This window comes from Myotis nattereri (genome assembly GCF_964212035.1).
Source record: "Myotis nattereri genome assembly, chromosome: Y".
Lineage (NCBI taxonomy): Eukaryota > Metazoa > Chordata > Mammalia > Chiroptera > Vespertilionidae > Myotis > Myotis nattereri.
This window is the reverse complement of record NC_138094.1, coordinates 31,447,182-31,471,615: the sequence shown is the minus strand read 5'-3', so window position 1 is coordinate 31,471,615 and position 24,434 is coordinate 31,447,182.

Sequence of the window (24,434 nt, the reverse complement as noted above, 5' to 3'; positions counted from 1 at the left end):
CAGTACTCACTTCACTTTGCAGCTGTCTCTGCAGAGCCTCCTTGTGAGTTTCAAACTTCTTATGCCCTAACACGAAAGCAGCTCCTGCTTCCTTCAACTGTTTCTGCAAATTTACCAGTTCAGGAGGTGGTTGAGCTATAACGAAGAAGGTAAAAAAGCCTAGTGATTATCAACAGTAAGTTTTCCCATCTCACTTAGCAAAAGCAGCTAAAGATATTTTAAATTGTTCTTTCTTTTCTTTGTACACATGTAGTTAATACCATATTAATTCTATGGAATGGACTAAGAGCACAAATTTCAGAAGAGTTGAATGCATGCAGAGGCAAACTTCACTACTCTTTTCTAATGCAAATGAAAGAAATTCTTTCAAATCCTTTAACTAACCTGAAAGCCCACCTCTTTCCTCTATCACACACAGGAGGCATAAAAGGAGTTCTCCATCAAAACCTGTTAAGTACCCCTAGGTCTAATCTGATCTGTGCACCAGTCAGCAACACTCAGGGTTCAAGCAGACATCAGATGGAGTTCCACCATTTCAGTCACTGAAGAACCACTAAAGGGTGATTCATGTAGGTTAGCCACTAAGGGTGGTATAGTTCTCTGGGCTAGTAATCGGGCCATGCTGTTAACTCCGTGGGCCCAAAGTAGGAGTGGGGAAACTTACTTCTGCCAAGGGCCATTGGGATATTTATTTTTAGTTAGTTATTTATTTTTAAATATATTTTATTGATTTTTTACAGAGGGGAAGGGAGAGAGATAGAGAGCCAGAAACATCGATGAGAGAGAAACATCGATCAGCTGCCTCCTGCACATCCCCCATTGGGGATGTGCCCGCAACCCAGGCACATGCCCTTGACCGGAATCGAACCTGGGACCCTTCAGTCTGCAGGCCGACGCTCCATCCACTGAGCCAAACCGGTTTTGACATGGATATTTATAACATCATTTGCAGGTCATACAAAATTATCAACTTAATTAGCCTCCTATATTTGGTCAAACATTTAATTAACTCACCCCTAATGCCTTGGCAGGGCCAGATCAAAAGATTTTATGGGTCTTCTATAGCCTGTGGGCAGGACAGTCTCCACACTTGGCCTAAACCATCAGGGAGGGAAGAATTCCCAGAATTGGGAGAGAAAGATCTGGCACAGGCACAGAGCAATGGTGAGAGGTCATCCTGTAAGCACTGGATCTTGCCTTGCTGAGAGGCACAGGGCCAGCCCACAGCCAATATATACAGTGGGGGTGAGGATGCAATGGTGGAGAGGGAATAATAACCTCAACCTCACTCTCATTCCTCCTTCTCAATGGCCAAATCTGAGCAGCAGAAAGTGAGGGGAGATTTGTACAACCCAGAAGGCAGATTTGTAGTTTAAAGATACTTCTTAGTGACACTAATAATATACTATAGTAATAGCAAGCAAAAAAGGAAGTACCTTCAAATTGAGAATCTTAATTTTATAAAAATTTTCCTGATTGAAGCCTTCCTTACAGATACAAAGCATAGTGTCATAATATTAAGCTAATATGAATTACAAAGACATGCAAATCAGGAAAAAGACATACGGTTAAAAAGATGCAAGTTTTCATTTCTGCTCTCTTCCAGTTGTTGTTTAAGTAATTTATTTTGAGCCTGAAGCTCTAATTTCTCTTCTTTTAGAAGCGAATAGCCACTCATCTCTTTCATCTCTTCATTCAGCAGGTGGTTTTGCTTGGTTATTGCCAAGAACTGGGCCTTGAGAGATTCGAGTTCAAGCTGGAATTGAAAAAAAACTTGCATTTGAACAGTTACTGCAGTACTTCTTATGCAAAAACTGGCAGGCTGCTATAAACTGGGTGTCATAGTAAGTAAGGTCACTGGACAGAGGACTCATTCTCTGCAGTAAGAAGAACCTGATTCCAACATGGAAGCTCATCTTTGCCCTAGAAGGGGCGGGGGAAGTTCATCCAACCTTATACTTATGCAGAACCCTGGCCTACAAAGCAAGTGCTTCAGATTAAGTTTGTTGCCCATTTTCCAGATACAACTAAGGTCCCAATAGCAATCACAGACTGCAGCAATGTTTATAAAAATGAAAAGCTGAGCTATCACAAACATGCTGTGGTGCTTTCCTTTTTTTATACATTTCATGTTTACATACAAAAGTCTACAATGTTCTCAAATAAATAGATCATTACAGCTGCAAAAATACATTTTATGTGCAGGATATATCCAGGTACATCAAGTTCCAGCTCTGTCCTTCAGAGAGCACACGTGATGAACAGCAAGAAAATAAATGGCATGTGAAAAACACATCTCATTCTGTTTTATCCTGTAAGATCCCAATGTAATGACAGGAATGTTCACCTTCTGCTGATGGGAAGGAAGGAGAGGCTAAGGCAGAAACTAAAAGCACTGGCCACCTGCTATGGGCTAGGCACATAGGTCAGCTCACCACGGAACCTCAACCACCCCAATGATTAAGGAACTTGTTCCAGGCAACAAGCAGGAAGGACTAAAAGGAAGAACTACTAAATTAACTTAAGTTGGGCCTTCTTAGTCATAAAATAAACAGTCTAAACACATCAAGCTAAATAATGTATGGCTGAAGCTAAAATTTCATCTACTGCCTTGAAGTTTTATCGACTTCAAAAAACAATAGGCTTAGCAATTACCTCAAGTTCTTTCACACGAGTTGCAGAATGATTGCATTCTTCTTCCTGTTTTGAATTGGTAGCCATGGAATGCTCTTGCAAAAGAATAGGTTTTTCTGAAAGAGAAAGCCAACCAATTTAAGATGTTTTTCTAGTGAATAAAAACTCATTTAAGAATTTATGTACAATGTCAGACCTAATGACGATTATTTCATCATCTAAAATAGCAGGTGTCATAGTCAAAAATCAGTAGGGAAAGTAAGAAATAAGTCCTATTACCCAACAGGTGATGGGAAGTCTTAATGGTCACATATATTGTGAACTTTCTTCCACTACACATACCAACCAGTTGCACCAGCTGCTCAGAGCCCTCATACCCAAAGATCTGAATTTCCTTAAATACAAAGATTTGTCTTATGATTTTAGTGTCTATTTCATCATTTTCACTTCATTCAATATGAGTCTTTGCAGATATATCATTAAAAAAAAATTAGCTGACTACATGATGGTACTAATTCCTAAGAAGTATTAGTCTAGTTTTCACAAGATAGTCACAGAGGAGCAGCCACACACTGGGTGACCTTATGGGTCTTTATCAAGTACCCAGCTCTGGTTCCTTTGAAATTTCTACTTAAGTTCACTTCTTTTCATAGACAAGTTTCTACAAATATACTGAGACATAAAATATCAAGAGATTGAAAAATTATTCAACTTTCCTACTCCTGGGTTAGTTATAAAACAGTTTAGGAAGTTATATGTCAGGTAAAAATATCATGAGGCATAAACATATGTTACAAGTAAAAGAAATAAGGAAACAGGTCACAGGGAATGGAGAAGTTAAAATTTTCCATAAGTAAAAAATGAAGTCTCTCATGCTTAAAACCACAATGAGATATCACCTCCCACCTGTTAGAACAGCTATCATCAATAAATGGATAAATACGCCGAAACCGGTTTGGCTCAGTGGATAGAGCGTCGGCCTGCGGACTGAAAGGTCCCAGGTTCGATTCCGGTCAAGGGCATGTACCTGGGTTGCGGGCATATCCCCGGTGGGAGATGTGCAGGAGGCAGCTGATCGATGTTTCTCTCTCATCGATGTTTCTAACTCTCTATCTCTCTCCCTTCCTCTCTGTAAAAAATCAATAAAATATATTAAAAAAATAAATAAATAAATGGATAAATAACAAGTGCTGGCCAAGATGTGGAAAAAAGAGAACCCTCATACACTGTTGGTGGGAATGCAGATTGGTGCAGCCACTATGGAAAAACAGTGTGAAGTCACTCTCCCCACCCCCACCCCCCAAAAAATAATAATAATAAGTGCGGCCATATGTTCTAATAATTCTACTTCTCAGTATATGTAAAAAACAACAACATGCCAATTTGAAAAGACATACATGTGCACCCACATGTTCACTGCACCATTACTAGTAACAGACAAGATTTGGAAGCAACCTAGACTACCATCAATAAATGAATGTGTGGATACAGAAGATGTGATATATTACTCAGCCACTGAAATGAATAAAATCTTGCCACCTGTGACAACATGGATGAATCTAAAGGATATTATGATGAAATAAGTTACAGAGAAAAACAAATACCTTATGATTTAACTTACATGTGGAATCTTAAGAAATAAAAATAAAACAAAACAGACAGGCCCATAAATATAGATAACAAGCAAGTGGTGGTCAAAGGGGAGGGAGGAAAGTAGATGGGGGAAGAAAAACCTCCTGAATACCCTACCTCTCTCAGGTTAAGGTCATTTTTGATACGTAAAATTAAAAGAACAAAATAATGATTAATTTTGTAGTAAGAGTAAAATGTAAGCTACACACACACATATAAATTTAGAACAGGCCCAATTTAGGAAGCTAATAACCTATACCAGAAATTTACAAATGCAGCTTTCTTCTCCACAAGAATCACCTTTATTCTTCCTGTCCTCTTCACCCAGTCTGTTAGATCTATCGATGTAGTCATCCTTTAGCTCAAGTTGATACCTGAGAATTAGAATGACCAGAATGATTTTCTTGTCACTTTCCTGAACAGATTCCTATCAATGTATGGGTTTCTGTGGCACCCGGGCACCTAAGGGCATGAACATGGCCATGCATAACTTCAAGGACTATCAGTACCAAAGCCCAGAGATGCAAATTCTGAATATAAAACCTGCTACAATCCTTTAATTTGGTCCCCAAAACTCGTTATTGTGAGGTTATTGAGAACAATTATTCCATGGTAGTCTGGATTGGCACACAAAAGTAAATTAAGTTCAATTTACACTGGTACAACTGACTCTAAATCCCAAGAACAAGAAGTCAGTCACATCCACCTGCCTTGCCTTGCACCCCATCCCCACCCCAAAGAACTTTTGCCCTCAAGGGCTGGGCATAGGGTTCGGGGCCAACTTCGACCACCCTCATATCTGGGTTAGCAATACCAAAAGCACACTTTCAAGTTTTACTTATCTCCACCAACTGCCACTAGCAGACGTTTCAGTTGAGAGAGATGGTGAGTATCCTGTGAATTCCCACCCTTGCTCAAGTCATAGAGGATACCCAAACCAGACAACATCAAACAGTACATGATCTGCGAAGCAGTGGGAAAATTAACATACACATTTACTCATTCATTTATTCCTAAGGGTTTAACAACTACAGACATGTCAGCACTTGCTATTACATTCGAGAAGCTGACATACTATATGTATGTCATCATTTCAAAATCTATACATGGAAAGGTACTATATTTTAATTAGAATTCTTTTAAAGAATAAGCTCAGTACTATGTAATGTAAGTACTATGTAATGTAATCTCATGACAAATTACGGGCAAGGCAGTAAAAAGAGACCACTTATTAAGACATACCAAAAGTTAGTTGAGTCATCTCTTCACCACAAATTCATTTACTCAATGAATATTATATGAACACCTGTGTGCTAGACACTACACTGAGCACTGTAGAGAAAAGTTACCATATGGGCTTGATGTCTGCACTGAGTAGTTAATCACTGCAACACATTAAAACTCAGATTATAGGGAAGTCATAGTAACCATAGTTATCATATTTTCCTTTTCCTGTATAATTTTTTTTGCTCCATTGTTAATTTCCATTTATTTCTTTTGATTCTGGCTTTGCAGAATCTTGAAGGAATACAGGGCACATGTTACCTGATAAGCACTAAAACCACTAGGCAGAATAATTTATAAATTGATAGATACCTCCATCGTAGTGGCAAGTATGAGGCGGGAGAGGAAAAGAGAACTAAAAGGGATTATAATTCCAGCCCTGGTCAGCCTGATTCAGATGGTTGAAGCACTGTCCAGTGCATTGGAAGGTCATGGGATCAATTCCTGATCAGGGCACATACAGGAGGCAACAGATCAATATTTCTCTCTCATGCTGATTTTTATCTGTCTCTCTCCTTTCCTCCCTAAAATTATTTTTTTTTTTTTAAAAAAGTGAATTTTTAAAAAGTTGATCAACCTGTGGGTCGCGACCCCTTTGGTGGTTGAACGACCCTTTCACAGGGGTCGCCTAAGACCATCCTGCATAACAGCTATTTACATTACGATTCATAACAGTAGCAACATTACAGTTATGCAGTAGCAACGAACATAATTTTATGGTTGGGTCACAACATGAGAAACCGTATTTAAAAGGTCAGAAGGTTGAGAACAACTGCCTTAGATCAACCACTTTTATAGTTTATCTACAATGTGAGCTGAGCAACTCACAATGTGCCATAAAATGAAAGCAAATCACAGACCCTCAATACATGTTAGAAAAGCTATGAGTAAGAAAGAGCAGAGGATGCTATTCCCTATACTGTAACTCTGTAAAATTATCTTAAATATTCATGGGAAAGGCTTGACTGTCAATAAAAAACACGTAGTTTTTTAAACACTATCACCATAAAATGTTAAGTCTTATCTACTTCACTAGTATTGCTGTGTTTCCATCAACTTATTCCAAATCTATTACTTGTTTAAGAACACCAGACAATTTCTTTAGAATTTCATTCTTGAGCTTTTGGTCACAGGTCTCCTCCATGCTCTTTATATTCAGGATCCTGTCTCCTAAGTGCATCAGCCACACTTTTATGATTTTCTTCTGTAGCCTCTGATATTAGCAAAAATATAAAAAGCAAAAAAAATAAAACTGTAATTGCTGAAGTAAAGACTTTAGGAGAAAAAAATAACATAATTTTAGCTCCACAAGCTAAAACTGTTATGTGACTGTCACTGCTGGGAAGTAACTGGAAAGAGCTGGAGTTCTCCATCTATTTTATGAACTGACCAAGTTATGTGGGATCTGAAGTAGCAGATGGAGCAGCATGGTACACCAGGCTGCAGGGAGTGTGCAAGTTTCAAGACCAAAGTGCTTTTCATAGAAGATGATGAACACTTAAAAAATGATTGCAGGTAATAAATGGCCATAATAAATTCAGAGAAAAGCTACATACCAAACTTAAGTTAGTGTACTTTTGCTTTAGTACTTATTACTTCAGTAAGATTATTTCTGTGAGGTTTAACTGATCAGCCCATAGGTATGAAAGACAAAAGATTTGTTTCTGATATTTAATAATCTAGTGATTGAATACTGAAGAGTGCTGAACAATAGAAAAAGATAGATAGGTCAATCAGAACTTCCAAATACTGAAGAATGGAATGGTCTTCCCTTTGATCGAGCCAGGTAAGTGCTAGGGAATGCTGACCATTCCAAGCAAAGGATAAAAGCTCTATGTGTTAGCACCCTCTGCTGACTAACATGTAAAGCAAAGGAGCAGTAAACAATACTTATTAGCTTACTAGATGCCTGGTGCACAAATTCATGAATGGCAGGGGTCCCTCCACCTGGCTGATCACGGTGGTCTCACACAGTCCTGATCTTCTCACCCAGTCCCAATTGGGGCTGGGGTGGGATCACAGGAGGGCTCCAGGGCAAGTCTGGTCCTGTCTTGCCTGGTCCTGATGGGCCCCACCCCAGCAGCAAGCAACTTACTGGTTGGAACATCTGCCCCCGGGTGGTCAGTGCAAGTCGTAGCGACCAGTCAGTTGACCACTCGGTCAGACACTTAGCATATCATGCCTTTATATATATAGGTTGTAACTCACAGCACAGAATGTTCAGCATGAACTTTCCCCTGCCCCTGGTCTTGGAGACCGCATGTTCTTCTAAGGCTCTGCTCACCAAATTCAGCTGCCACATGAAGTAAATTGCATTGTGTGCGTGGAAACCCTTTGTAGGCTCCATTGCTGTGTCTTTACTTCGTTGCAGTTCCAATTACTCCAACATAAAGACAGACACCCTCATTATCAGGTAACACCATCATGGTAAGACCCCTGCTCAGCCTACTGCAGTGGTTTTTAAATAGGCCATGGGTCGCCCCAGATGGTTTGGTAGAGTAGGTACAGCCGCAGCCTGCGAACTAAAGGGTCCTAGGTTTGGTTCCGGTCAAAGACACATTCCTGGATTGCGGGCTTAATCCCCAGTATGGAGCACATGCAGGAGGCGATGGATTCTCTCTCATCATTGATGTTTCTCTCTCTCTCTCTCTCACTCTGCCTTCCTCTCTGAAATCAATAAAAATAGTAAGTAGGCCATTAATCAAACGTTGCTGCTCTCCATCCAGTCCCCTCAAACCCTCTTTTGTCTTTGACCCTCCCCACACACACACTCTGCTGCGGTCTGTAAAATGGGGTCAGGATTTCTACTTCAACCAAGGGCAAAGCTTCCACATGGACCTCCTTCCCCGACTGTCTTTGCCCCCAGTCCTGTGTGGTTTCTCCCTCCTTCCCCTCCATCTAACTTGGTGGGCCCTGCTCTGCCCCCTCCTCATGTGACCTTCTGTCCGCAGCCTCCCACTTTCTCCTCTGGGGGCAGAGCTCTCCAAAGGCTGTGTGGGAATGGAGTGGGCTGTGCAGAGTGGGGTGGGGCAGACAAGGCAGTACAGGGTGTGCAGTGGTGGAGAGCTCTGTGGGCCAAGTCCAACCTTTGGAGAAGAGCTGGGGTGACAGGTCACCGGGAGGAGGAGGGAGGGATGTAGACCTTGTCCCGTGGGAGAGGCACTGGGTTCCTGGGCTGTCCCCACACAGCAGCTTTTCTAGGCCCCTGCACAGCTATCATCCTCCACCTCTTGCTGCCTCCGCCTCAAGTTTTGGACTCAGTTTCTTTGACTCAGCCCCACCCCCGTCTCAGCTGCGTTCCAGGAGCCTGAGGCTGCACGTTGGCTTTGGGCAGCTATGCCTGGCCTGCCCCCTATAATGGTGTTACCCACTCTCCTGGAGTAGTTAGTGAAACTTAAATAAATATAAGCAGCTCTGAAGATTATAAATTGAGCACTGAGAAGGCCACAGGCTGCGGAGGGCTGCATAGTCCAGGCTCTCAGCATAGAAGCCTCCCCAGCCACCCGGTCCCTGCTGGCTCCCGCCCCCACCTGCCTCTGCCCAGGGCTCAAGACAAACCCCAGGAACTTCCTGACAGCTCTCACCTCACATCTCACTTTCCAGTCCAGCCCACCAGTGCCCACAGCAAGCTAACCTACTGGTCCGAGCGTCTGCCCCCTGGTGGTCAGTGCACGTCATAGTGACTGATCGACTGATCCAGTGGTCAAACTCACAGTGGAACTCCAGTAGAGGGAATAATTTGCATATTAGGCTTTTATTACGTAAGATATCAGCGATTTTCAACCTTATTTATCTCTGACACACATAAACTACTAAAATTCTGCAGCATGCCAAAAATATATTTGCCCATTTAAAAAAAACACAACAGGTATATTTTTGAATCGTTCACAATGAACCGCTATTTTGTGTTGACTGTTGTCTTTTTTTTTTTTATTTGAAAATCTAAGGAAAAAGAGGTTAATGCCCTTGACTACAGTCAGGTATGTCATGTTTTATATATTCTTGCAGCACACCAGTTGAAAATCGATGGCTTATTTGTCACTTTCCTTTTCTGTCATGATCAATTTACCACTTCAGTACTGCTTAGAACAGAGTAATGTAGCAGAGATGAAAAATAAAATGAATTAAAGCCTATATAAATGATCTAACCACATTAATGAAGACCAGGGCAAATCCACTAAGGAAGTAAGAGTCAACTAACAGTAGAACCTAATGGAAATGAAACCTGTTTCATAAACTAGACTGGTGAGCTTGCCATTAATGGCAGGTACAATGTGAAGAATTAAATAGTGGTGAGCACTTAGTACACACACATCCATCACCCAGTACAAATCAAGTCAGAGCCACTGCATTGAGTTACTACATGCACATGGAACCGTTAGATCTCAATGACTAAACGTAAGTGTGTGACTGAACATAATTTGTTAACAGTTGTTAGTTTCTTCAAAGTACTGGTCTGGTTTTACTGTAGCCTGATGATGGTGTCTCACTGCTTTTCATCCCAATAACTAATATTTCAAAAGCAAAATCCTAGTCTTTGTTTCTCTCAACTTATGCCTTTTAAAACTAGCCGAATGTACCTTTACAAGCAAGAACTCTACTTGGCAATTAGCATTAGAATAATTAGTAGTATTTGTTTTAAACTCACAGACTCTGAATAGTCAAAATGAAAACATTACTTACAAATCAAAAGCTTCAAGTCTTTGCTTCAGTTCTGCTTCTCTGCCTCTTAGGAAATCGGTATCTTTCAGTAGAAGCTGTATTTGAGCATAAAGTTCTTTTGTTTCCATCTGTAGAGGAAAGCATTAATTGTAGCAAGCAAGCTGAGGAAAATAAGACAGGTTTGAACTAATGGACTGCTTCCTACATTCCAGAGAACAAAGTACAGACATTTAGAGGAACAATTTCACTTTTAAAACATTCCATCTCAAGGTATGCATTTTGCCTATTCTAGTTACACAAGAATTTACCTCCTAGTCCAGGGGTGGGCAAACTTTTGGACGCGAGGGCCACAATGGGTTCTTAAACTGGTCCGGAGGGCCGGAACAAAAGCATGGATGGAGTGTGTGTGTGAACTAATATAAATTCAAAGTAAACATTATTACATAAAAGCGTACGGTCTTTTTTTCTTTTAGTTTTATTCATTTCAAACGGGCCGGATCCGGCCCGCGTGCCGTAGTTTGCCCATGGCTTCCCTAGCCCAATGACTGTTACGCTATATTACCCTAATATCCCTTGTGCAGAATATCCTGACACTTCCTTAACATTTTTGTAAGTTCTCCAGAAAAAAAAACACAAAAAACAAAATGGGGGAACTTAACAAAGTAGAATCCCCATGGTTCAATAGTCGTCTGAAAGTTTCAATTCATGGGCGGTTCTGACTCAGAATGAACAAGCTGGAAGGAAACTGTGAAAAATAGATCACACTTACATTTGTGTGTTCACTGAGCAAGGATTTACTGAATATCATGTCAAAAAGCACAGTGAGCTGGATATGAAAAGATGAACAGCTATAGTCCCCGTCTTTTAAAAAAATCACAATTTACTGAGGGAGAGAGAAATAATACTACAATGTGATAATTTCACAACCAGAGTCCAGTCTCCACGGCAGGAATGATGCCTAAATGAGTCTATCAATGGGATTCAGGGAAGGCGTCACCAGGAAGCATCATTGAAGCTAAAGTTTGAAGGACAGGACAGTTTTATCAGGGAGAGAAGGGGGTGAACAGTCGGGTGGCAGAGTAAAAGTATGGTGCCTTTTATGAGGATGCCAAGCTTCTCCAGTGCCTTCAGAGAATCTGACTGAATGGAGACAGGCTGTCAACTGGTTGATCTGATCTAGTCAGTCACTCATTTTAAGGTTCAAAGTGTTAGTCTGAACACAACCCATCATCTCAAAGACCAGTGCTTCCATTTATTTTTATAGCTAAAATTAACCCAATTCCCAGAAATGCCAGAAAAAATTGGAGAGGGGGTGTGGTCACCATTAATAACTGGGTTTTACTGAGAAGCTCCAAGAAAGGTTGACACTGGGAGGAAGCCTTTTAACTTCAACCATCTCCTGGTATCAGTAGTCCTGGCTGAGGAAACCATGACCCCAACCTAGTTAGGTCTGACAACCCTTGGGAAAGGAACTGTTTTTCCAAAAGAAACAATCCAATCTCTTTTGCTGGCATGCACTCCCCACCATTCCTCAACCTCTTCATGTCCTGTCCAGTCATTTTCTGGGTGACAAGATCAAATGGCCACTGGATGACACTTATAAGCCCCAGACCCTTCTACTGCAGGGACCTTTGCCTTTGCTCAGATGGAAGCACATTGCATTTGGTTTCCAACTTCACCTAGAACCCCAACCTGCAACTCTGTCCTGTTGGTCCACCCTTATTCTTCCATCTGTCTGTATCCCCAGACTTACTCCTTGATGTCTGAGACTGCCACGTAGCTCTCCCTTCTCTCCTGGATTATTAGTCATCCACACTCTGCTCTGGTTCCGCTCACCATCATGCTGAACCCCAATGTCTTCAACTAAACAGGCTGCCTTTCTCAAATGAAATAAATTCAGCTCTATAAAGCTACACTCCTCAACTACGACCATTTTTCTGCCCTCATTGACCTTCCAAATCCTCCCAAGAGCTGCAACAGAACAATCACCTACAACAAGCATGTCAAACGCATGGCCCACAGGCCGCACGTGGCCCACAATGAATATTTTTGTGGCTCAGCGAATATAACAGTATGTAGCGTTTTAATAAAAATTTCGTAACCTGATTTTTACAATAACCTGTTTTACATAATTATTAATTACTAACTACATTTGCTAATGACTGATTATAATTGTGTTGCATTCATTTCCCTTATGTGCCTTATGCGCAGGAGTGCCATTTCTCTCCATTAATACTAGCAGACAATATTTTAGCACCCGATGGCCACATCATTAGTCTTGTACTGACTTGTTTGGTATGTGCAACAGGAAATACTTTGCTTTTGGAGAATGAGAAAAGTAGGTTTATTTGCATTGTGCTTATTAATCTGTCCAGTTATTCAGTGTCTGGGAAGTTAATGTTCAATGCAAAATACTGATTTTTATTAAAACGTTCTATTATTTTTTGTTAACGATTACTCATTTATTTCAGCCCTTTGTATTCAGCATGTCTTTACCGAAATAAACCTTCTATGAAAATTGAAGCTTTTGTTTTGCAGCCCACATAAACTTGGTTCGTGTTAGTGTTTGAAATTCTTGACCTACATGCACTTGGTCTGGTCTACTTCAATTCCAGGTTGCCCACTTCAGCAGTACCCTCAAAACAGCTCGAGAATCCTGTCAGCTTCAGAGAGCTGCTCTGCTCCTTCTGCAACCCCCCGCCACCCAGTGGCCATTCCATACCTCTGGTCCTCTCCTCAAAGGTCACTTATCACTTAATTCTCACATCTGCTGCAATTTTAGTGAGGTTGTCTCACGCCCCCGACTCGGACATTCACTTCCACTCTTCCTTGCAGTAATCTCGAAAAAAGAAGTCTTAGTATCCTTTTCAAAGCTGATTCTTCCAGGTGTATTCTTGACCGCAGTCCCTACTAGTCCTCTAGGCCAGTGATGGCGAACCTATGACACGCGTACCATTTTGGGTGACACGCATCGACAGAGACAAAAAATTGCATATTCATATATTTGTCTCTCGCAATGGCCAGAGCTGGGCATCACTCGAGTAATATTATTACTCATGTTACTCATGATCAATTACACAATTCTAAAACCAGATGTAAGCATGTACATCAGTGTTGTGTAGCAAAGATACATTGTGAAAACATCCAAGATACACTGTTCCAATATTGGCATTAATATGAAAAGGCTAAGAATTGCACTATAAAGAGATTAATCTTTACTCAAGACACTTTATTTTTACTCGAGTGACAAAATGCCCAATTCTGGAAACGGCCTCATTATTGTCAACATGTGCCTCGGGTAAGCTTCCTGTGCGTTTGGGTGCATTCGGCAAACGGACGCACTTGATCGCCATGTTCATTAGGAGACAGGAGTGGGAGGGTTAGAAGAAAAAGATATAAGGGGAGAAAAATGGCGGAGGTATAAACGGACGTGTCCTGGAGCAGATAAGGGTGAGCAGCTGAAATGGGTAACATACAGCCCGAATAGGCAGAGGATATTCAGCTGAGAGACAGTCTGCAGCTGGGAAAGACAGAGAACTCCCAGAAAAAAAAGGACGGTTGGAGACTGCGGCTGAAACGTCTCCCTGTGTGCTGGCTCAGCAGCGGAGACTGTGCCATCTTGAGTGGCTGTTACAGACAACCAGAGATCAGCTACTAACCTGGAAACAAGGGATCTCAAGCAGCGTGACTGCGTGAACTCAGACGAGCACTGCTTCTTCTCACAGAAAGGTTAGATTTCCCCTAAAGGTGCGGTTTGCAATTCAGGTTGGAGAGAGAACCGCGCGGGGTGAAATCTGCGCCCCACAGAGTCCGTGGCCCTTGGGACCAGCGTGACCCTCAAGTGGCGAAGGGGCCCCACAGGGCTGCTGGCAGAAGGGAACGATAAAAATAAGCACATAGCTGGACTGGATGCAAAAAAGCAGCCTCGGATTCTGCCAGTCTGCCGGGTGCTTGGTGCCAGGGGCGAGTGGGTACGTGGAGACTGTGCGCAGACCTGGAAGGTGGAGGCTTGCAAATTCGCACAACTTCTCAGGCTCTTGTTGTTACAGTTCCCCTTAGATCCGTGTGTTTGATTATTAAACCCAGTGAATGGGATTCCCCAGGTGGGGTCATTCACATAGCCTGTAGGGGAAAGATCTTTTTGGGGAGCCTGGGAAACAGAGCGGGGAGTAATGATTAAAGAACCAGCTCTGGGCAGTGGACTTTCCCAAACCAGTTTCAAGTAACATAGAGAAAATAAACCCTAACTACTGGATAGAGAGGACTTATAGCCTCGGAGGTCAATCCAGACACACTGCCACCCAGAGGCAGAGCCACGAACTGTCTCTTCTGTAAATGCAAATAAAGGCAGTCTGGTAAACAAATACAACCTGCCTTAAAATCAGGACTGTGGTTTACAGCACGGAGGGACAGTGTATCGCAGGGAAATTCAACACTCTCCTAAATGCCTGGCAGGACTAAGGCGTGCAAAAAAGAAGAGTAGAAGATCTGAAGCACCTTCACTACTGCACATTTTTATCTTTTTATCTTTTTAATTCTTTTTTCACCATTTCATAAAGAACCTATTATTATTTTTTTTCATCACCTGATTTTACCTTTGTAATTACTACATTTTTTTAGCCAGTATTATTGCTATCATTTTACCACTTTTTCAAGTGTCATTTTATTTTTTTTTTCGTTATTTTATTTTGGAATTAGTGTTCTACACTGTATTTTCATCGTTCCTTTAGCATCAGTTCTCTCTATCTCACCTTTACCCTTAAGCCATAACTCTTTCTCACTTTTCCCCTTCTGTTGTCCTGTTTCTCTTACCCTATTCCTGCTTTAGATTTTCCCTATTCATTCTTTTTACCCACTGTCTAAATTTCACCCTACTTATATACCTAATTTCCAATCCCTTGCTCTAAGTCCATATACACCTCTCTCTTATTGTTCTTCACTATCCAATTTTTTTTCTCTGTCGTTTTGCTAGTGTTTGCTTGATTTTGAGTATATATTTTTTTATGCTTGTTTGGGAGATTGTTTTGTTTTTCATTTTTATTTTCCTGTTTGCTTTTTCTTTCTCTGGTTATTTTTGTGCTTCTGTTTTCCCTTGCCTCGCTTGATATTAGTGGTTGATTGTAGTTTGCATTAATCTCCAGGGATCTGCTGCTGGAATTCATTGGGATTATTTGTGGTTCTATTAGAGTTTTCTCCCCAAATAGCCTCTTCCCCACCTCTAATTCATTCTCTCACTTTTTTTTTTCTTCTTTCTTCTCTCCCTTTTCCCAATCTCATTTCGGCATTCCTTTTTGTTTTTTTCTTTTTCTCTTTAACTTTTTTCTCTTTTATCTTCTTTATCCCCTAATTCTCTTCGCTCAGTGGTCACCTTTATTTGGGGTTATTAATATCGTAAATACATTTGTTTTCGGTGCCTTGTATGTTGTGCCTTGTTGTGTTGTATTTTGTGCCTTTAAATCAACGCATCAGAAAGAGAACTACATAACCAAACACCTGGAGAAGAGAGATCATGGTGAAAAAAGAACCAACCCACATATGAAAGAAAAACAGGCATCATCAGAAAAGGAAGTAAACGAAATGGGGGCAATGGAGGCAAGCACCCTGTCAAAAAAAGAAATCAGAGAAATGGCCATAAGGTGGATGAAAAGAATGGAAGACAAATTCAACAATATGTGTAGGAACCAAGAGGAAATGAAGAAAAACCAAAAAGAAATGAAAAATGACATCACTGCTATAAAGAACTCAATAGAAAGCATCAACAGTAGACTAGAAGACGCAGAGGACCACATCAGCGAGCTAGAAGACAAGGTAGGAAAAAATACCCAAACAGAGCAGCTTCTAGAAAAAAAAATTAAAAAACATGAGGACAGCCTAAGAGAACTCTGGGACAACACTAAACGAAACAACATCCAAATAACAGGGGTCCCAGAAGGAGAGGAAACTGAGCAAGGAATAGAAAACCTGTTTGAAAAAATAATAACGGAAAATTTCCCTGAGATAGGGAAGAAAAAACTCACACAAATCCAAGAAGCTCACAGAGTCCCAAACAAAATGAACCCAAAAAGACCGACACCAAGGCACATAATAATTAAATTGGCAAACACCAACGACAAAGCAAGAATATTAAAAGCAGCCAGAGAGAGACAGAAAGTTACCTACAAAGGATCCTCCATCAGACTAGAGACCGATTTCTCAACAGAAACACATCAGGCAAGAAAGGAATGGAATGAAATATACAAAGTCATGCAAAGGAAGGGTCTGAATCCAAGAATACTGTACCCAGCGAGGCTATCAATCAAAATTGAGGGTCAAATCAGGAGCTTCACAGACAAAAACGGTCTACGGGAGTTTATTACAACCGAACCAGCAATGCAAGAAATGCTAAAGGGTCTGCTGTAAAAAGAAAAAAATAGGAAACAAAGAAGGAACGCAACGGTAAAGATCAAAAATGGTGACTAACAAGTTTCTATCAATAATAACTTTAAATGTAAATGGATTAAATGCCCCAGTAAAAATGCATAGGGTAAATGAGTGGATAAGAAAACATGACCCATATATCCGCTGTCTACAGGAAACCCAACTCAGAAAAAAAGACGCACACAGACTGATGGTGAAGTAATGGAAAAAGGTTTTTTAGGCCAATGGAAGTGAAAAAAAAGCCAGGGTAACAATACTTATATCTAACAAATTAGATCTCAAAGTGAAGGACATAAAAAGAGATAAAGAAGGCCACTTCATAATACTAAACGGAGGAGTCCAACAAGAAGAAATAACTCTGGTAAATATATATGCACCCAATATAGGAACACCCAAATATGTAAGAAAACTTCTGGAGGAGATCAAGGGAGAGATTGACAGCAATACAATCATAGTAGGGGACCTTAACACCCCATTATCACCATTGGACAAATCCTCTAAACAAAAACTCAGCAAAGAAACATCAATCCTAAATGACTCACTAGATCAGATGGAATTAATTGACATCTTCAGAACATTTCACCCCAAAGCCACAGAATATACATTCTCCTCAACTGCACATTTGTCATCTTCAAAGATAGAGCATGTACTGGGTCACAGATAAAGTCTCTTCAAATTCAAGAAAATTGAAATCATATCCAGCATCTTCTCAGACCACAAACGCATAAAACTGGAAATCAACTACAACAAAAACAATCCAAGAAAATCAAACACATGGAGACTAAATAGCATGCTATTAAGCAACGACTGGGTTACCAGAGAGATCAAAGAAGAAATAAAAAAACATCATGGCAACAAACAAAAATGAAAACACAACGATCCAAAACCTATGGGACACAGTGAAAGCACTCTTGAGAGGGAAGTTCACAGCTCTACAAGCCTACTGCAAGAAACAAGAAACAATGAGAATAAATGACCTAACTCTACAACGCAAAGAGTTAGAAAGAGAGCAACAAAAAAGCCCACTCTAAGCAGAAGGAAAGAAATAACAAAGATCAGAGCGGAGATAAACAACACAGAGACCAAAAAAACAATACAAAAGATCAACAAAACCAAGATCTGGTTCTTTGAAAGGATAAACAAGATTGATACACCTCTAGCCAGGCTCACCAAGAAACAAAGAGAGAGGACCCAAGTGAACAAAATCAGGAATGAAATAGGAGAAATAACAATAGACCCCATAGAAATACAAAGGATTGTTAGAAAATACTATGAACTCTACTCCAACACACTAGACAACCTGGAGGAAATGGACATATTCCTAGAAAAATACAACATTCCAAAACTTAATCAGGAAGAATCTAAAAATTTCAATAGGCCAATAACTATGGAGGAAATCGAAGCAGTAATCAAAAAGCTTCCAGCAAACAAAAGCCCAGGGCCAGACGGCTTCACAGGGGAGTTTTACCAAACATTGAAGGAAGAACTAAACCTATCCTCCTCAGACTATGTCAAAAGATCCAAGAGGAAGGAACACTTCCCAGCTCATTCTATGAAGCCAGCATCACCCTAACACCAAAACCAGATAAAGACAACACAATGAAAGAGAATTATAGGCCAATATCCCTCAAGAACATAGATGCCAAAATCCTCAACAAAATCCTAGCAAATCGGATCCAGCAGTACATCAAAAAGATCATACACCATGACTAAGTAAGATTTATCCCAGGGATGAAAGGATGGTACAATATCCGCAAATCAATAAACGTGATACATCACGTAAACAAATTGAGAGAAAAAAACCGTATAATCATATCAATTGATGCGGAAAAAGCATTTGACTAAATCCAACACTCTTTCTTGATAAAAACTCTCAGCAAGATAGGAATTGAGGGATCATACCTCAACATAATAAAAGCCATATATGACAAACCAATAGCCAACATCATAATCAATGGGCAAAAACTAAAATCATTCCCCTTAAAATCAGGAACAAGACAGGGATGCCCCCTCTCACCACTCCAGTTCAATACAGTACTGGAAGTACTAGCCATTGTGATCAGACAAGATGAAATAAGAGGCATCCAGATTAGAAAAGAAGAAGTAAAACTGTCCTTATTTGCAGATGACATGATACTGTACATACAGAACCCAAAAGACACCATCAAAAAATTATTAGACTTAATAAATGAATTCAGCAATGTTGCAGGATACAAAATTAATGCTAAGAAATCCATGGCATTTCTTTACACCAAATGTGAACTTACCGAGAGTGAAACTACAAAAGCAATCCCATTTACCATTGAACCAAAAAAATTAAAATACCTAGGAATAAACTTAACTAAGGAGGTAAAAGACTTATATGCAAAAAACTACAGGACACTGAAAACAGAGGTAGAGGAAGACAGAAACAGATGGAAGAACACACCGTGTTCATGGATTGGTAGAATCAACATCATCAAAATGTCCATACTACCCAAAGGAATCTATAGATTCAATGCAATCCCCATTAAATTACCAATGGCATATTTCACAAATCTAGAACGAACGTTCCAAAAATTCATCTGGAATAAAAAAAAGATCCCGAATAGCTGCAGCAATCCCGATAAAGAAGAACAAAGTAGGTGGGATCTCAATACCAGATATCAAACTGTATTACAAAGCCACTGTTCTTAAAACAGCTTGGTACTGGCACAAGAACAGACATATAGGTCAATGGAATAGAACAGAGACCCCAGAAATCGACACAAACCACTATGCCCAATTAATATTCGACAAAGGAGGCAAGAGCATACAATGGAGTCAAGACAGTCTCTTCAATAAATGCTGTTGGGAAAATTAGACAGATACATGCAAAAACATGAAACTAGACCACCAACTCACACCATACACAAAATTAAACTCAAAATGGATAAAAACTTCAATGTAAGATGGGAAACCATAAAAATACTAGAGGAATCCAAAGGCAGCGAAATTGCAAACATATGCCCAAGGAATTTCCTCTCTGATAATGCTCCTAGGGCAATGGAGACTAAAGAGGAAATAAACAAATGGGACTACATCAAAATAAAAAGCTTTTGCACAGCAACGGAAACCATCAACAAAACAACAAGAAGACCCACTGTATGGGAGAACATATTTGCCAATGATACCACCGACAGGGGTTTAATTTCCAACATTTACAGGGGTCTCATGAAACTTAACAAAAGGAAGATAAACAATCCAATAAAAAAATGGGCAACGGACCTAGATAGACACTTTTCGAAAGAGGACATACAGAAGGCCGAAAGACATATGAAAACATGCTCAAAGTCACTAATTATAGGAGAGATACAAATCAAAACGACAACACGTTATCATCTCACACCTGTCAGAATGGCTATCATCAAAAAATCAACAAACAAGTGTTGGAGAGGATGTGGAGAAAAAGGAACCCTTCTGCACTGCTGGTGGGAATACAGACTGGTGCAGCCACTGTGGAGAACAGTATGTAGCCACCTCAAAAAACTAAAAATGGAACTCCCATTTGACCCAGTGATCCCACTAGTAGGAATATATCCCAAGAAACCAGAAACACCAATCAGAAAGGATATATGCACCCCTATCTTCATAGCAGCACAATTCACCATAGCTAAGATTTGGAAACAGCCTAAGAGCCCATCAGCAGATGAGTGGATTAGAAAACTGTGGTACATATACACAATGGAAAACTATGCTGCGGTAAAAAAGAAGGAACTCTTGCCTTTTGCAACAGCATGGGTGGAACTGGAGAGCATTATGCTAAGTGAAATAAGTCAGTCAGAGAAAGATAAATACCACATGATCTCACTCATTTGTGGATTATAGAGAACAACATAGACTGATGAAAAGGGACAGATCCAAAGACTGAGAAACAGCAATCAGGCTATCAATCCCCAGAAGGAAAGTAGGGGAGGGCGGGGGTAAGGTGAAGAGATCAACCGAAGGACTTGTATACATGTATATAAGCCAAACCAATGGACATGGACAACAGGGGGATGGGAGCACGAGTGTGCGGGGAGGTTGGGGAGGTTGGGGGTTAATGGGGGGGAAGAGGACACATTTGTAATACCTTAACTAATAAAAAAAAGAAAAAGAAAAGAAAAAGATATACAGTGCAACAGTGCTCGACGAGACATTCTGCGTGTCAGATAATTGATTACAGCACCATATATTTGTTGGTTATACATACTATTTTTGAATTGTTTTGCACCAGGAGTCAGTGCAACAACACTGCAAAAAGTTAACAGGTAAGAAAACTATCAACCTTTTGTAAAAAATGCCGTCATTTATATTCATTTTTGCAGCCTTGTGATGGAGAATCAAAAAAATAAAAAAGCAAGATTGAATGATAAGGGAAGTGGAAGTAGCAGTAGCCGACCCTTTCAAGACATATGCACCGAGATGTACGGGATTGTCAACAGAAACAACAATTCATTGTGCATACTGTTTAATGAAACAGTAGTAAGCAGAACGTGGAATGTAAAGAGACATTTTGAAACTAATCATTGTCAGTTCTTGAAAAAAAGTATTGATGAGAGGAAGGAATGCATTTCTAGGCAGCTACACCTCTATAAAAGTCAATCAAATTCCATCATTAAATTTGTAAGATGCTCTACAAATTTAATATCAGCAAGTTACTATATTGCTCTCTCCATAGCTCAGCATGGAAAAAGCCCTCAGTGACGGAGAATTTAGTAAGGAAACATTTCTAAGAGGTGCACCAGCTCTATTTCACGATATGAAAAAAAAGATGATTTTATTAAAAGAATTTCTAAGTTACCACTCAGTAGAAATACTATCAAAGGCAGAATAGCTCTCATAGCCAGTTAGCCTGGAGGCCAAATCACCCCCAGTATTGCCGACAACAATCAAGGCTTAACTACAACAAGACTGCGCACAAAGACCACTGGGGGATGCACCAAGAAAAGATAAAAAAAATGCGGAGACAAAGAAATAGGACGCAAATGTCAGAAATGGAAGATATAGAGCTCAAAACCACACTTTTAAGGTCTCTCAAGAACTGTCTAGAAGCTGCCGATAAACTTAGTAAGGCCCTCGAAAAGACTGGTGAGACCGCCGATAAATGTAGTGAGATCCTCAAGAAATCTAATGAGACCCTCGATGTTGTGATAAAGAACCAACTAGAAATTAAGCATACACTGACTGAAATAAAGAATACTATACAGACACCCAACAGCAGACCAGAGGAGCGCAAGAATCAAGTCAAAGATTCGAAATGCGAAGAAGCAAAGAACACCCAACTGGAAAAGCAAAAAGAAAAAAGAATCCGAAAATACGAAGATAGTGTAAGGAGCCTCTGGGACAGCTTCAAGCGTACCAACATCAGACTTATAGGGGTGCCAGAAGATGAGAGAGACCAAGATATTGAAAACCTATTTGAAGAAATAATGACAGAAAACTTCCCCCACCTGGTGAAAGAAATAGACTTACAGGTCCAGGAAGCGCAGAGAACCCCAAACAAAAGGAATCCAAAGGGGACCACACCAAGACACATCATAATTAAAATGCCAAGAGCAAAAGACAAAGAGAGAATCTTAAAAGCAGCAAGAGAAAGAAACTCAGTTACCTACAAGGGAATACCCATACGACTGTCAGCTCATTTCTCAACAGAAACTTTGCAGGCCAGAAGGGAGTGGCAAGAAATACTCAAAGTGATGAATACCAAGAACCTACAACCAAGATTACTTTATCCAGCAAAGCTATCATTCAGAACTGAAGGTCAGATAAAGAGCTTCACAGATAAGGAAAAGCTAAAGGAGTTCATCACCACCAAACCAGGATTATATGAAATGCTGAAAGGTATCCTTTAAGAAGAGGAAGAAGAAGAAAAAGGTAAAGATACAAATTATGAACAACAAACATGCATCTATCAACAAGTGAATCTAAGAATCAAGTGAATAAATAATCTGGTGATCATAATAGAATCAGGGACATAGAAAAAAAAATCATACACCTATGGGTGAGGACAGTAGGGGGTGGGGGTAAGGGCAGAGGGTGGGGTGGGAACTGGGTGGCGGGGAGCTATGGGGGGAAAACAGAGGAATAACTGTAATAATCTGAACAATAAAGATTTAATTTTAAAAAAAAAGGTAGAATAACAGATCTTGGCAAAAACGTACAAAGTCAATAAAAAAAAGACTTAAATAGATGTAAATATTTTTTGATTTCTCTTGATGAAACTACTGATGTCACATCATATGCTCGGTTGGCCATTATTGCTAGATATTCTGATGGTCTCACTATGAGAGAAGAGTTGATAAAGTTAGATTAAGTGCCAATGAGTACATCAGGAAACCAAATATGTAAAGTTGTTATAAAAACATTCAGTGTCCTAAACCTTGATATCTCTAAAATTGTGTCAGTCACGACAGACGGGGCACCAAAGATGGTGGGAAAAAAGTGGGATTCCTGAAATTGTTTATGGAAGCTATTAGACATCCACTTGCACCTTTTCATTGCATTATCCATCAGGAGGTGTTGTGTGCCAAATCGGGATTCTCTGAATTGAATGATTTAATGTCAGTTGTAACAAAAATTGTGAATTTTATAGCTTCTCGACCCCTTCACAAGCGAGAATTTTCTGTACTTTTACAGGAAGCTGATTCAACCTACAGTGGACTACTGATGTTCAATCGTGTGAGATGGCTAAGTCGAGGAAAACTACTTGAGCGATTTGTGGAGTGCTTTGAAGAAATTATGGTATTTATTGAGAATAAGGATCTGGCAAACTTTCCTCAGATCAATGATCATAAGTGGGTCAGCAATTTGATGTTTTTTACAGATCTCTCTGTTCATATGAATGAACTGAACTTAAAATTACAAGGTTTTGGCAAAAATATTGACGTTATGTTTGGATACATCAAATCTTTTGAAAGTAAACTTAAAATTTTCAAGCGAGATATTGAAACTAAAACTCGTATTTTCCTCAGATGAAAAAGTATTTCGAGAAGGCTACTACAAGTGTAATGGAGTCTATACTTATGTACCAGAATATAGTAAACACGTTCTTTGAACAGTTCAGCGAAAGATTCAACCAATTTAGAAGCCTAGAACAGACCATTAAAATAATTAAGTATCTGGATGTAGTTTACAGTACTTTGGAATTGAATAATTTCCAATGGATGCAAATTGATGATTTAGAGATGCAACTTGCAGATTTTCAAGGTAGCATTTGGACTCGTGTTTGTCGACTTAAGGTCGAAACTTGAAAATCTGGAACGAAATCGTTTGAAACATGAAGAGTGCAACTATGAAGAAGAAATTTTGAGTGCTTGGAACAGAGTTCCTGACACTTTTAGCAATATAAAAAACCTAGCGATGGCTTTGCTAACAATTTTTTCATCAACATATTTTTGTGAGACTTTGTTCTCAGCATTAAATAATATTAAAATGAACAAAAGGAACCGGCTAGCATGATGTTAGTGGCGCTTGCGTGGCTTTGAAGTGCACCAAGTATGAACCTGCAATCGAAGAATTAGCAGACAAACTTCAGCACCAAAAAAGTCACTAATTTCTAGTTTTCGTACCATTTGATTATCATTGTTTTTATTATTATTTTTTGTTAAATGTACATTGTTTTTCTGTTTTTGTTCATTTTATACATATTTTTTGGATGATTTTTCTTTGTTAAATGGCATTTAAATATATAAAATAAATATCAAAAATATAAATCTTTTTTTATTATGGTTGCAAATATCAAAAAAATATATGAATATTTCTATATGTGACATGGCACCAGAGTTAAGTTAGGGTTTTTCAAAATT